The following is a 12,756-nucleotide window of genomic DNA, read 5'->3' as shown; positions in this document are numbered from 1 at the left end:
AACACCGTCTCAAATTACCACGATTTCTCTCCTCCCCCCTTCTTCTCTGATTACACCCTTTCACAGTACAGAATTCCTGTTCTAAATAACACACTTATACGCAAGCATCTTACATGGCGAAAAAATTCGTTTGCTTTTTCTTCGGCTCATGCGTTCGTTTATTGAAACGTTCAAAAAAAGATCTCGTATAGGAGCATAGAGAACCTCGTTTATTATGAACTTATGGCGTTATATGACTAAACAAATGGCGCATGAAATTAAGTTGGTAGTTTTTTCGACATTTTCACTGCCGGCAGCGGCGGTGGCGCTAATTTATAAAACAAAAGAAAAAGTAAACATTTGTACTATGTAGAAAGAGCCGATCTATGGTACGATACGTATAATTTCGAGTATAAAATAATTTAAAACTTCGCAAACGCGTTTTACAATCGAGTAATTCCATCGTATTGTTGTATAGTACTTAGTGAAGCAGTGACAGAAAATGAGAGAGAGATAGAGTGAGGGAGGAAAAACAAAGAAAAGAATACTCTGGCAAATATATTTCGTGTTTGACGAGTCTGTGGCCTGTGGAGTCTGCCTGTGCATATTATAAAAGAATTAAACTGTTTGATTTTGGTATGCGAATCGAGAGCCTTTGGAATTATGCGGTTTTTATATCATTTTATTTCATTTATATTAAATATTTTCTCATTTCTTTGAAGAATGAAAAAAAAAATATTTACGAATTATGCGATCGTCTAAAGGGTATTTTATCCGTTACGGTTTTTGGTGTACTCTCAGAGGAATCGAGCAGGAGAAATTCTTGTAATATTTCGAAATATGAAATATCCTACGAATACAAAAAAGAATGTGAATTGTTTACAGCCATTTATTCCGATGCGAGAATTCGAATTAATCGTAGATATTTTAAAAGTTTACTAGTTGATAATTTTTTCGTGTTTTTTTTCTTTCTTTTTTTCAGATTTCATGGTGTGAAAAAATATTAAATGCTGCATCGATTTCATTATCAGGTAAAATGCACGTGTGATTTAGACACTATATATAGAGATAGGTACATAGGTAATTATTCTAGTACAAGTATCATTTCCACGAATAATTTTGCAACGAAATTGCACTATCTTTGTTTGTTGGTAAAAAAATTTATAAAAAAATAACCATGAGGTCACTTCGCGATAATTTTGATGATGACTGAGAAATGTACATAGAGTAGACTGTACCAGATGTTTTCTACCAGACTGAATATTACTTATTACAATACGAATTCGGTATAGAAATACCCAGACTGCGGCGAATTTATGACACGGTGCCAAATTGTACCTAAATATGGATTCGCAATTTATGAATTCGTGTCGCGTCGTATTATAAATTAGAGCCCAATTCGACGACCGAATCGTTCGGCTGAAATTTGTTTTTCAATGAAAAATCCATATCGAAGGTATTTAATTTCTCTAACGATAACGATAGTCATCTTCTATGTCGTGGGTTTTACGTATACTTTTATTCTTTTTTTTTATTTTTACGATTATACGATGAAAATGACGATGGGAATTTTATTCGATTTTTTGGGTCGATTTTTGTTTTATATTTTCGTGTATGACGTTTTCGATATAAAAGATGATTAAAATTTTCATTGCCTTTTTTGATATCATTCGAAGAAATGCAAGAGGAAAATTATCACCTACCTACAAATTTTTGCTTACAAGGGTGGTGTATTTTTAGGTTTTGGAAAAATTCTAGTTTTCAATTTTGAAAGTTTAATTCGAGGATTATGTATATTTTCATTATCAACATGGACCAAAAATTAAGTCGGATTCTTCTCTGCATTTTGCTCAATTTTTTTGTACAAGTTTTCTGTGATGGTTGTGTGAAGTATCCATTGTGTAATTTATGTTCTGACCCTGATTAAGAGGGGGAGGGGGTGAGGAGCTCGTACAACCTCGAAGCTGGTTGAACTTGAAGCAAATATGTTTGAAGGATTTCAAAGAGAATTGAAATTATATAGAAAATCAGAAATTTGTGATTATTGAAGTTTGAAAACCTCAAAATTACGTTTTCTGAACGAAAGCTGAACTTTTTATAATAAGAACGAAAGTCGAAAGCTGACTTTTAAAAATTTGAAAATTTATAGAGAAGACAGGTTTCATTTTTCGGCGAACTGATTTTTAAAATAGGATTTTATAACACCCCTTGAGGGGCACAAGAGCCCTAATTTTGATCGAAAGTTTTTGAAAAAATTGATTGAAAATCGTGAGTTTGAATATTGACTCATTCTTTTCGATTCAATTTTTCTAATTTCCCCTCCCTCCTTCCTTTCCTTCCTTTCCTTCCTTCCAAGGATTTTCAAACATGGTCAAAAAAATACTAAAAATTTTTAAATAAGTGCATGTGAGACGAGTCATTTGTTGGGCTTTCGAAGGCGCTAAGTTCAAATGTCCATTTATTTTTTTAGATAGGATCCTAGGATGGATGCCTTTGCAGCTTTTTAATTTGAAAAAAAAAAAAAAAAAAACAGAAAATAATGGAAATGTAAAGTTTATGATGTAACATATCGATTTCTACTTATTTGAGGTCACTGAGTTCGAATATCTATTTATATTTTGGATTTGGGGCCTCATCCAGTGCCCCTTTTCTCCTCGGTCTTTGGCTTTTCAGCGTATGGAAGTGAAGAGACACAAAGATAAATGTATTCTTGGAATTCAAATAATTTTCAGGATTTTTTCTGCGAATTTTTGGTTGTATTTTTTCGTTTTTTTGAAAAAATCCCAGCTTGTGTGGGCAATTTGGGTATAATGTAGTAATTTCGACCCATTACTTGTCACCATCTTAGGGCGTTTTTACACCACTATTCTCTGTTCCTCCCCTTTCCACCTTCTTTGGTGAAGATTAAACTACAGAAATTTTACTTACCTGATCAAAAAAAAAAAAAAAAAAAAAAACGTTTGATTTGGTTGAAGACAACTTTATAATTTTATAGCAGATGTCGTTGGAAATTTTTTTTCGCATTTAGTCCGATGTCAAAGGCTTGATACGGTCCTCTAAAAAAAGTATTTTCAAATTTTACCTTCCTAACTCATTCCAAGCGTCGCGTATTCAATTATTAAATATTTCAAGTGGTAATTTATGTAGTGTTATAAACAAAATTACTATCTAGAGAGAATTTCAATTTCGTCCATGGATAAAATTTGTACGTATTTGACCTCTTTTTCATACATAGCATTTTCTATGATTCGTTGGCAAGATATGTATTCATAATTTGCCTAATTAGTCTATTCAAGGCGCTATTTAGGTGTGAAAAGCACCAAATCTCACGAAATGTTGGCATTAAAGGTAAATAAAATTTGCATTTGACCTTTCAGGTTGCATTTAAAATGATATATTTGCGAAAAATTAGCGCAGGTTTTCCTTCCTTCCTTCCTTCTTTCTTTCGTAAAGGAAAACTCACAAATTATAAACAAATTACATCTTTTGGATTTGAAATTTTTATAAATATAATTTTGATAGAAAACACCTCTCATATGGAAAAAATTCAAGATTGAAAATTGGATAAAACTTTTAGTCAGTTGGATTGGAACAGGAGGAGGGGGAGGGAGTCACATTTTTTCTGGACGGTTTGACTTAATCTTAATCATTTCTAAATTATTACAACTAAAATCCATGTGAAGGTAAAATTTAAAAACCAGAAAAACATGGAAATTTGATGCATGGAAAAAGAAAAAAAAGTAATACATAGTTACATATCAGCTGAAATACAAGATGTCAATTAATTGAAAAAGTAAATGTTAAAATTTGTGAAATTAAAAATCGAGATCAAATACACGATTTAAAAGTTTTAAAAAGTACCTAGTATTCTTACTTACAACTTTTTATCCAAAAACCAAAAACAGATCAATGAATTAAATCGAGGCTGGAATAAAATAACGAAAATTTTAATTCTTTTCCAACATTTGAACCATAAATTATACGTACCTATCGCAGCAGTTTAAATATCAAATAAATTTTAAAAAATATGAATAAAACATCGTAATTGAATAAACGCTTAATAATTCATGAGACAGGATTATATTCTCCCAACTAATTAAAAACTTTTTATTATTTTACCAAATTTCAATACGGAAAAGGGACCTCTTGACCTTGTTGTTTCGAATTTGAAGGAAGCTTCATTTAATGTGAGAGAAGCACGTCAGAAAATCATCGGATTAAATTTTTAGTTATGGAGGCTCATTTTTTTTTGAGGAGTGGAGAGGGGAGGGGTCAAAATTTTAAAATTTTTAGAATTATGCCATAAATTTAAAAAAAAACTGTCTTGTTCTCTTTTTCAAATATTCTTAAGCTTTTACGTAGTAAAAGTTCGACCTCTTTCTACAGTACATATTTCAAATTTTCCCAAAAAGTGCTTTGATCAACAAAAATTTTTGGGTAGGAGTTTTCAAAAATTTTCTTTTGATTTGGGAGTTGATTTTTTTGCTCAAAGTTTAAGCGAATAAAAATTTTAGGACACCTTTTCATCCCACATTCGGGAAAAAATAACTCTTGATGCTTTCAACGTTAATCCAATCGAAGTATAAATTCTTGTAATTTTTTCACGTCACATCAATGCGGAATAAACTTGTAAAAAATGAAAAAAAAAAAAAATCAATTCCTTTCCTCATTCCCTATCACCCTTTATAATAATTGAACCTATGAAAAGATAAGCTATATTACAACAACGTTACGTAATTATCGAGCAGGTGGCATCTACGATTTTATGCATAAAATATTTTCATCGAATAATAATAATTCGTTCTCGACAACGATGACGACGCCAACCTGGTTAAAAATCAATTACAAAAATACGTAGAAATTATGTAAGTATCGATGATGGGGAAATTGAAAAAGCACATGTTTATAGGTATAGTGCGTACGTCTATTTTACCTCTCTACGTGTAGACTTTCCTACATGTAAAATAGCTTTATGAAATATTCAAGTAATAATTTTCCCAATAGAAAACGCGTTTTCGTCGTAGCTCATCGAATACTCAGCCGGCTTTTTAAGTTGGGTATTCGTCGAGTTGACACGCACCTATGAGCATATTCTAATGGTATACTAAATGCGTCCCATCCATATCAGCATTTGAAACCTACCCTCAGTAGTTCACCTACCTACCTACCTATTTTTGTAATTAACGTGAAAATTTATTAGAAAGTTAACCGATTGAATTTGAATTTGAAAATGGAATTTTTTTTATCAAGGGTAAAATTATCATCGACGTAGAACGAGTGATAATTGGGCTTGGGGTGTACGATGGCCATGGCCAGTTACCAGGGATGAAATATTCGAATGGAATTAGTTGTTTGTTATCAGAGAGCAGCTCGAGTAGTATACGAAGGTTGGAAACCGGGCGAATTAATTTTTCGCTGCTATGCTAATTTAGCTTGAAAATTTCATCGTGAGTAGCGTTGAAATTCAATATTTTTAGCTGTTGGGTATAGCTGTGCATCCTCCTGTCTACCTTGCGTAATTTTGTCACAGCAATAGGTACCAGAGTACTACGTGTGGTATCCCTATCCATCCCTTTTATACGATAAGATTTTCAAATTAGCCACGAGGCGTGTTTGTGTCGTGTATGGTTTGGCGTTTCGTCGACGAACCGACGATGAAGGTGTCGAGTGGGATGCAAATTAGTATACAGGTTTTTTTTTGCACGTCAATGATACTTTAAAAAAGGGATTGAGGGTTTAACATTTTACATTTTTTGATATCTACTATAGTCGCACCGGTCTCGATTTCGTAAGGGTAGGTAGGTAGTCGAGTTGCTGAAGCGATGATGAAATGAGATGAAAAATGCTTACGATGGAAAATTATTTTTCTGGGTGAAAATTAAATGATATTTACTGAACAAAAATTACTGGTTTAAATTTTGAACCAAAAAAAATGCCTCGATATTTTTTTTTCGATTTTTCAAAGACGGAAAACACGAAAATCTTACCTTTTTAATCGATGTGTGTTTTTTTTCTCTACGAGAAAAACATGTCGAGTTGCACTTCACATCATTAAACAATACGATTAGAACGATCTCGAACGAAAAAATAAATCAAACGAATCTATGTACGTAAATTGAAAATAAAATGGAAAAGAACACCGAATCCCGGAGACGAAACTCTAACGAAAATTTCGTTTTACTCGCATCCAACGTGGTAACTAAATCAGCGTCCAACTGTGTGCAAAGCGCCCGTTCGGCGACAAGTACGCACCACGATACCGCGTTTTGGAGCATTCAGTGTTGCCATGCTGGCGATCCAGTGTTGAAGGAGTATTCGACGTTGAAAAAATAGTGCTGCGACAGGTTGTACAGGGTGTTTCCCAAGTGATGATCGCCTCATTTAATGTATGTATGTAGTTGGAGGGGGATTTTATCTTGAGTCATTGTAGAGAAAGAGAGAGATATTAAGTAGATACTTGACCATTTGACATCTCGATTGAAGGGTCAGGGTGGGTACTTTGAATTTTATTTGATATTTTTCATCCTTAAAGACTGCTTAACAGGCAGTCCTAAAAGGTAAGTAAGTATAGTTTACGTACCTGCGCTACCTGGAGACTAAGGGTTGAAACAAAAAATTAAAATTGAAACAGTTATTCGAAGAGAAGAATCTAAAATCGTTGTCAAGTGCTTGGAAATTCAATTTTCTAAACATTAAAAAAAATGTTTAAACCAAAAATATAAACTCCTTTTTTTAAAAAAACACAAATTTTCAGAAGCTTTCGATTTTGAAATATTTTGTTTGGAAAAAATACTATCCAAATTTTTTTTTTTGGGTGTTTATAATTGCAAGATTATTAGATTATTACACCCGTGTAGAGAGGGGTTTAGATTTGATTTATTGAAAATTTTAAAGTCAGAATAAAAAAAAAAAAAACGAACTCGCAAAAGAAAACATTGTTTTTACCCCCCCTCCCTCATTCCACCGAAATACGAATTCCTTTTTTTAATAGAAATTATTTTTAAAACACCATTATTGAAGCGGCTGAAAATTCAAAAAAGAAAAATGAGAATTTTTAAAAGCTTTTGATTTTGAAAATATTTTGTTTGAAAAAAATACTATCTAGCCTACCCAAATTCGAAAATTTTGAAGTCAAAATATAAAAATTACCTCACACCAAAAAATTGTTTTTACCTCCCCCCCCTCCTCCTCACCCGAGATACGAATCCTTTTTTTTCGTAATAGAAATTATGTATGAAACATTATTGAAGGTTCTGAAAATTCAAAAAAAAAATTAGAATTTTCAAAAGCAAACATTTTTTTCCAAACTATTTCACTATAAAAACTCATCATTTTATTTTTAAACAAAACTATTTTTTAATCCCCCCCTCCCTTCAAAAAAAACTTATTGTATTTAACTATAGGCGAGTCAGTTAGGAATTTCTGGTGCTGTGCGCCTCCCCCCATAGAAAATAATTATGTACTTCATAAATTTCTGCTATTCCTTACCTACGAGATCGTATTCTTTTTCAATTTTCAGTATTGCTTCGAAAGAATTTTCCATTTTTTTTTTTTTTTTTTTTTTTTTACAACTTTTCAATGTAGGTATTTTCTGTTTTTAATTTTTGTTACCATTATTATTGCAATCATTTAAGTAGCTCTACCAATTTTTATAGAAAGAATTTTTTTTTAATTTTATTATTTGCAGATTTCTTCTGTTTTTTTTTTAAAATTTATTTTTCATTTTTTTGCAATAGAAATAAATAGGCTTGGGGGGCGGAGAGTTGCAGCCCCAAAACAAAACTTGGAAATATCAAAAAATTTCCATTGCCATAAGAACTAAAAAAATGAAAAAAATGGCTACCTTTTTGAATTTTTTTAGGTCAAAATTATCTGAATACAAAATCTATCAAGGTTGCTACATTGAAATTTTTGAATTATATGAAACATTATTGCTTGAAGAGCAAAAAAAGTGATCAAAATTCTTTATTTCAAAAAGTTCAAAATGACGTATGCTTACTTAATAAACATCATTTATTTTGGCCACTGATCAGAATAGTAAAGTGTGAAAACAAGATCAGAATTACGACGAAAATTTGATGAAAATTTGGAAATTTCTCTAAATCTAAAATTCAGCATTTAAGTTTGTACCTCAGTACTTACCTTGTATGTATGTACTATGTACTTATATTAAAACGAAAATTACGTTTTTATATTTTACAAAAACATTTTTTTAAACAATAAAAAAATAATTTAGGTACTTCAATTTTGTTCTCAAAACACAGTGGTGGGGGGGATGAAAATATGAGCTTTGCAATCTCAACTCTCCCTCTCCCCAAGGAAAGAAATACAAGAAAAGGCCTATATCTACCTATAGGTATTATTTTATTGAAATTGGATTGCCTTTACAGTTTTTCAATTTTTTTCTACCGTCTTTATTTGGTAATCACTAGTCAGAATAATATGGGTACGTACGAAATTGTACCAGGGAGATGTGTTAGTTATGATGATAAAGGAGTAGATTTTTTTTTTGCAATTTTTCCCTCTTATTTTTGAGAGCAAAATCTTTCTTTTCGTGTCCAACTTCAAAACGCCTCCATCTTTAGAATGCAAGTAGCAAGTATCATTTTCTCGGTTTCAGCCTCTCGCATCATTCTGGTTTTATCACAAAGTTATGGCATTTGAGAATTTAAAAATTGATGAAAAAAGTTTCCATATTAATCCACCCTATGTGACCCACTTCGAACGTTATAGAACAAGTTGTTGGCTTTAAGGTAACTCATCATTTATGAAACACCCTGTATAATCTGTGACCCGTTTCAAGAGTTAATTGATGTTTTGATAGACAAGGATTTTTTTTTTCAGCCAACGAAAAATTTCGTGAAGCGGAACTAACTCGTTGGTTATTTTTTTTTCAATTCGGTTATCGGAATTCGAAGTTTAGTGGTAAAAGTGGCGATGGCGTTGGTGGTGTGGCCTTAATCCGCAAAATTCGTAGTACATATTAATCATTTTTTGCTGCGTTCGTTCGTGCCTTCTGTAAATTAAATTATACGCTGGAATGATTCAAGTTTTGGTGGAATGCTTAAAGAAAAATGTTTTCATAAGAAGAACGTGGGCTAATAAATCAGATGTGAAATTCGGCCAAACGAGAACGTAGATTGAATCTTTACTGTACGAGTTAAAAAAGATACTATTTTGTTCAGCTGTTGATCATTTTAGATTGGACCGAAGTTATAAATGGGATCAAAAAAAGGCGGATTCGATAGTGAATTTTATTTTTTCTATTTGGAAAGAAATTACGTCAGAATTCGCGTTGATAGAATTGCATAACCTTGTTAACAGCCAGGCGAACCGAATCGCCGTAAATACACTCGGGTTATGCAATTTTATTAACGTCTAATTTTCGACGAAATTCGTTCAATGTTGGAATACCTACTCATGCAGCCATAATAACAACCTACTATGTTACCCTCTCGTTCCCTCGAGATTTTTTTCTTACTCTTTTGTGTTCATTTTTAAAAATTTATGCGAGTATTTTGACTGGAACGTCTTGCCTGTGTAACATATTCGCGAGTATTTTTTCGTTTAAAACTCGAGTTTGTTAAAAAGATTTCCTTCACGGGGGATTTCAAAGCTGTCCAGTTTGTTGTTTGGCTCAGCTCCGAGTTTTACATAGAAAGTTAATGCGGAACTGAGGTGGTTGGCTTCGGTTTCCTATTCTCCAGTATGATCAAAAATCTAATACAGATTTGCAAGAAGAGAAACCAGCCAGAGAGAGGGGAAGACGGGATAAAAGAAAAGAAAATTCAGTCTACATTGTGTAAAGAAAAATACAAGCCGAAGGTTGCTCACAAAATAGGATTCTAGCCAAATGTTTAAATGCTCATGTTCCAATATTTCTTTTTCAAATGAATCGGTGACGTTTGAAGGATTTTTAAACAATGTGCGAATCTTGATAAATTTCACGCGCTGAAATGCGAAGATGTGAATTGAGATTATTATGGTGATGGAAATTTAGTCGTATTTCAGCGAAGGAAGTTTTCCAAAATCGCGGGGTTTTGCACCTTTAAATTGAAAAAATAAAATAAAAATGATAAAATTTTAAAAGTTGAAGGTACATTTTTTTAGTTTTTTCCAACAGGCTACAATGCATTTTCAGCATTACGGTGTACAAAAGCCCTACCTTTCGCTAAAATTGTCATAGTCTACTTTTCATTTTGCTAAAATTCGCAAAAAATCTCACCTTCTGCGAAAATTTTCAAATATGTAGTCTCATTTCTCGTCGTTTAAGTACTACATATTTCGCAAAAAATTCCAAAAAGTTTTCATTTTTTTTCAGAAATTATCCAAAAATTTCGCTATTTTGTCTAAAAATACGTATTCCAAAAAATTTCACTTTTCAACCAAAAAATTGACCAGAAAAAGTCTCCCATTTTCAACAAAAAGAGCCTTTCAGGATTAGACAGTGATATCCGCACTTTCTCTAATTTGAACGAAACGCGCCCAAAATGTTAGTTTTGATGTAAAACCATCCTCAAGAAATTTTTAAGTCGACAATCCCTCCACCCCAACCAGAGAAATGTGCCCGTACGTGCTCAAAATTCAGAATTCTCACTCTCCGGACGGGGTGGTTCAAAATTTTTTCAACTTTCATAGAAAAATAGTCACTATGTGAATTTTTTCAAAAAAAAAAATGTCATATTGGAGGTGTTTTGAGGGAGTTTGAAAATTTCAAAAATTCGTAGAAAAACAAAACGAGGCAGGCCCTCTGCAATTTTTTTTTTTATAAATTTAGTTACACCCTAAGGTATAACATATATTTTTCGTGGAGCTCAAAATTCGGTGCAACATGCTCAAAAAAATCAAAATCTTGCAAAAAAAAAGTGCTATTTCGTTATTTTTTTGCCATGTTTGGACTTTCTAGGTCAAAGCTTGAAAAAAAAATGCTAGCAAAGTACGTAAAAAGGCACGGAACTGACAATTTTCCATTTTTAAGCCTCAAACGTAGGTATAAAAACAAAATAATTCAGTGGCAAACAGAAAGTAAACTATATTTCATCGATTAAAGCATGAAATTTTGCTTGATCAGGGTATCTAAAAGGTAGTGAAAGTAGTGAATTTAATCAAAAAAGTACCTAGTGAAAAATTGAAAAAATTCATTATTGCGTTCATTTGTAAGTATTGTTTTTTTTTATTTTTTTATTTTATAATTTTGATTTAAATTAAAAAATACTTTATGCACAAATTTTCTTCCAATGTTTCAATTTTTTTTGGAAACTTTCCTGTGAAAAATTTGACTTTGTTAATTTTTTTGTATGTGTAGAGGAAAGGGAGTGGTCGAGTGGAGAGATTTCTGAAAATTTAGTTTAAAAAAGTTGATATAGGGCATACTGCCTCCATCGCCTAAAGGGGGATGATTTTGTGAACCCCTTAAACTGATAAGTTTGGGAACGTGTTATTTACGAAGGGTAAAATACTCTAAATAGTTAGCAATTTGTCATCAATTAAATGACAGATTTATGATGACAAGTTAGGTCTTTGTATCGAGCTCGCGACCTCGAGTCGATTATTTAAATAGGGAAAAATGCCGACAAAGATCTTAGCCTTTGGTCACGTGACTATGTTAAAAAACTATATATACAAGTAGTCCGCGGCATTTTCTCCACTTAGTTCCGTTTCCTGCAGTAAGATGGTTCTTCGTCATTTAGTAATAAGTTTTTATTTGTTAACACCTCGCGTGTGAAATTTATTTAATTGATTTAGACAATCAATTGATCCGATGATCAATTGTGTTGGAGTTCTTTTCGGTAGTTTGAGGTGTAACCGGTCACCTGTAAATTATGCGAAGTGTTACGTGAAATCTCGTTTAGTTAAGGTGCCATCGTCGTCCTTAGTATTGGTAGGACCCCAGATAGAGATGGTCAATGTGGACAGTTTTCAGGTAAATGTTAAAGCGCATTTATCATCAAGGTAATTGGCTTATTACTAATTATTGTTATAGGTAGGTGTGTGGAATCGGAGAATTCCATGCCTACCTAATATTTTATCAATGGTGTTTTGCATGACTTCATCGTGTATTTTGTGTATAGGTTTCTTATTTTTCTACTCGTGAGCATTCCCTAAATAGGAGGAATGCTACGAGGAAATTAATTAAGTGCACTCGGTACTAGTTATAAATTATGCTTAATACTTCCTTATGACGGATCGTAGTAGATGTAGGCTACTGATTGGTAGAACCGAAGTCCTATGTATAAATACGTTATAATAAATTCGTTTAAATTGTATTGTAGGTTGTTTTTATTTCAACGTTCAATACATAGATTTTTGCGTAGTTAAGTCAGGTTATTGGTTAGATAGAGAGTCTTGAGCTATCCAGGCAAAATAGGGAAATATTCACCTCCTAAGGTGATATTTCTAAAACTCACTAGCATAGGAAAACAAATAATTCCTCCTCTCCCTCTAACCGAGGTGTCTAGGCCTAACTATGTCAAATGGCGCCCGGATCAGGTGCGATCTCATTTTATGGCACCTGCCATAAAATAGATCGATCGAACTCATTAAAATTGCATTTTTCAAAAATTGAAATTTTCGAAATTTTCATTTTAGAACCCAAAAAGCTCCCTAAGAGCCCTGTTCTAACCTAAATTTATAGTATCTAGGTTCTGTTTGCCAAAAGTTAAAATTTTGAATATTTGAGAATTCAAAATTCAGCCCCATTCAGTGTATTTTTTGAGTGTTTTTTGCATAATTTAGAAGCTATGTCCGAAAAGTGCACTAATTATAATAATATTTTAT

At 32.4% G+C, this 12,756-nt stretch overlaps 1 protein-coding gene across 1 annotated transcript in view; it reads right to left on the bottom strand.

The window, feature by feature from the left end:
- LOC135845919 (protein artichoke) overlaps nucleotides 1–6,210 on the bottom strand; it is a 240,339-nt gene extending 234,129 nt beyond the window's left edge. The window contains exon 1 of the mRNA XM_065364793.1: nucleotides 5,967–6,210. The gene's annotated coding sequence lies outside the window, so the exon portion shown is untranslated. The remainder of the gene's footprint in view (nucleotides 1–5,966) is intronic.
- Nucleotides 6,211–12,756: the final 6,546 nt, after the last annotated feature.

Source organism: Planococcus citri, chromosome 4, assembly GCF_950023065.1.
Source record: "Planococcus citri chromosome 4, ihPlaCitr1.1, whole genome shotgun sequence".
NCBI lineage: Eukaryota > Metazoa > Arthropoda > Insecta > Hemiptera > Pseudococcidae > Planococcus > Planococcus citri.
Note: the sequence above shows the minus strand (reverse complement) of the source record. Positions and strands in the feature narration are given on the sequence as shown.